The 3,092-nt window shown below is 41.4% G+C and overlaps 1 protein-coding gene across 1 annotated transcript in view; it reads left to right on the forward strand.

Annotated features, from left to right (window-relative positions):
• Positions 1-633: 633 nt before the first annotated feature.
• The window catches only part of LOC109289781, a 97,459-nt gene continuing 95,000 nt past the window's right edge, over positions 634-3,092 (forward strand). The window contains exon 1 of the mRNA XM_019505984.1: positions 634-786. The gene's annotated coding sequence lies outside the window, so the exon portion shown is untranslated. The remainder of the gene's footprint in view (positions 787-3,092) is intronic.

The raw sequence follows: 3,092 nt of genomic DNA on the forward strand, positions 1-3,092 counted from the left end.
GTAAATTTCCCTTTTATCAGTGTTGATCCGATAGGCAATCGATATATCAGTGCACCTCTACCAAAAACGTGCAGTGAATCAGAGACTCGTCTTCCTTGCTGTAGCTTTGGAATAATTACTTTTTTAATAGTGGAAAATAAAATTGTAGTTAAAATGTAATTGTTAAGATAAATTGCTAAGATGAGTGAGATCATTTGGAGTTGCCCACATTTTGGTGGTATTTAGTTCTAGCTGTGGTATTGTAGGTCACAGAACATTCATATTTTTTTATAAATAACCAAACAGTCAGACTTCTGGAAACTATAGGTTACAAAGGCTTATTAGCAGGTCTCATAACTACACTGGTTCCTTAAACTCAGTACAGATGAGATACTTTATGATTAATTAGCTAAACCCCAGAGCAGCTTGCAAATTATTTATTTATTACGTGTTAAACTGCATCATTGCATTTTCTCTGAAAATAGCCATTTTCCAGAATATTTAAGCATTCTAATAAGAAATACAGGCAAAATATTGTTAGGTCAGATGTTGTCTACTACATATGCATTTGGCTGGATAATTTTTACATATGGAAAGAAAATGATTTATTTATTTATTTATTTATTTATTTAATTCCTTAAAGCCACATTCACATTGAATTGTCCTCAAGCCCCTTGCTGGCACTACTGGCATGGACATTGCTATTGCATTGAAAGGAGTCACACTGGAACTTGGATTGAAGCATTGAGATACTGCAAACGATATCGAGACACAGAGCTATTAACAATCACAAATCCTTCAGAAAAAGTAAGTATTGGGCTGTTTATGTAATTTTAAATTTGTCTACAAGACCACTTAGACTTAACTTATTTTGTTTCTAGTTCATATCTTCTTTCTTGAGGAAGCACAAGGATAGCATTTCTTTCGTATTTTTGGTGAATTTCATCTTTTCTTACCCTGAATTATTGTGCACGTTCTGCTTGTGTGCTTCTCCATCTGTTCTGTAGTGTGGGAAGAGAGAAGCTGTTGCAAGTTGGGACAGTTGTTTTCACATGTAAGCTTCAAAGGGATTTCCATGAATGCAGAGATGGTTAGCTATGTTGGTATGAAGAAAGACAAGCTAGTGCAGGGTGGCAGCTGAGAGACTAACTAGTTCAGAGGCATGAACAGTCTGCTTTGTCAGGTGCTAGGACTGCCATTGCTAGCATCTGGCGGCATCTTGACCTGCCTTTTGCCTGTCAAAGGGATTTGAGCTCAGATCTTAAGAGGAAAACTTGTTTGTTAGTCACTCCATAGGATACTCTGCCTTTTTATAGTGTTGTTATAAACATAGCTATCTTTATTTCAGTCTGAGATCTAAGAGTATTTGGTCAATGTTAATTAAAGTCTTGCAGCACCCTCATGCCATGGGAAAATTAGGCAACAACAGAGCATTGACTTGCTAAGTTCTCTCAGTTCCAGGACTAGATCCTGAGAGTCCTGACTCCATATCCTGCACTGCAGCCATCAGAGCTCATTTGATGTTTTGTACAGCTGTTTTCCCGGGAATGAGGCTAGAGACAGATATGTTGTTTTGCCTGTGCAAAAGGTGACCTCTTTTTTTTTTGTTTTGGAACACTCCAACGTCAGGATGCTTTAGAGCAAGAACTTTACATTTGGCAGTGAGTGGCCTTTATGCCGGGGATGTGCTTATAACTGCTTTGGTGAAAAACTCTACAGGTTTGCCTTTTTTTTAGTAGAAATATGGCTGTTTTTATATGTTCTGTGAAAGCAAATGGGTTTCTTTTGAAAACTCAATGACCCTTCCCCTTGTGCTATGCAGGCAGTGTGGAGGAGGGAGCTGTTTAATTTGAGTGCAAAGCGTACAAGAGCTAGATCCTAATGGTGGGGGGCAAGGAGTAGTTGGGTATAGGGATTATGGGATTGCGACTGATTGGGTTAGAGGTTTGGATTGGAGGAAAGAGAACAAGAGACTGGGAGACAGACAGGGGAGAAGGAAAGCTGTACTTCTTGGGATAGGAGAACAGGAAACGGTATGAAAAATGGGAAGAGGCTGAGAGCCAGTTGGCTGAAAGCAAGACACTGAAATTGGATGAGGAGCTGAAAAGTGAAGAGACAGAGGAAAGCTGTACAAGTAGCTAGGGACAAGAGAATTGGACTCAAGAAGAATCTGGGGAAGGCGCAAGAACTGGCAGCAACAAATCAGGAAAAAGATAGCTCCATAAAGGAGTATGGAGCTGGCAAGTGAGACTAGCAATGCAAGGAGCTGAGAGAAGAGACAGTTATACCCTGTATATGCAAATTGCTTAGAATTGTTCATAGACTTATTTTGTAAAAGCAGTAAATAGCTTGTCAGAAAGCTGTTGAGTACTCTCTGCTAAGTTCTCAAAGCATTTTACAATGTCTCCCCTAGCTGATGCTCAGAGAGGTTCATGCCAAAATTTGCAGTCATAGAAACACTGAAAATTCATCAGCTAAACCAAGATTCTCTTCTCCAAAAGTGCTGAGCACATATGAAATCTCCTGAAGCTGCAGCTTGAGGTGTTCAGAGCTCCTGTCATCTGTTTCTGATGTCTGGTCTCTGCAACCTTCCTTCCCATCCTTTACAGCAGTTACACCCAGGGAATTTGTCTTCAGAGCCTAATTTACGCCTTAAAAGCAGCATTCAGAAAATAATCAAGGTATTTCTCTGGTTATATCTAAACTTGTTGGGCACTTTGGGAATTAGGAACTACTCTGAATTCATTATTGACTCCAAGTCATTATTGACTCCAAGATGAACATGAGTCAGCAATGTGGGGAGGCGGCTAGGAAGGCCAACTGCACCTTGTCGTGCATCCACAGATGCACCTCGAGCAGGTCCAAGGAGATGATCCTCCCCCTCTATGCGGCACTGGTCAGGCCGCAGCTGGACTACTGCGTCCAGTTCTGGGCACCGCACTTTAAGAGGGATGTGGACAGCATCGAGAGGGTCCAGAGGGGGGCCACTCGTATGATCAAGGGCCAGCAGGGTAGGTCCTATGAGGAAAGGTTGCGGGACCTGAACCTGTTCAGCCTTCAAAAGAGAAGGCTGAGGGGGGATCTTGTGGCCTGTTATAAACTGGTTAGGGGGG

The sequence above is a fragment of the Gavialis gangeticus genome, unplaced genomic scaffold, assembly GCF_001723915.1.
Source record: "Gavialis gangeticus isolate Ggan-Ray unplaced genomic scaffold, GavGan_comp1, whole genome shotgun sequence".
Classification (NCBI taxonomy): Eukaryota; Metazoa; Chordata; order Crocodylia; family Gavialidae; genus Gavialis; species Gavialis gangeticus.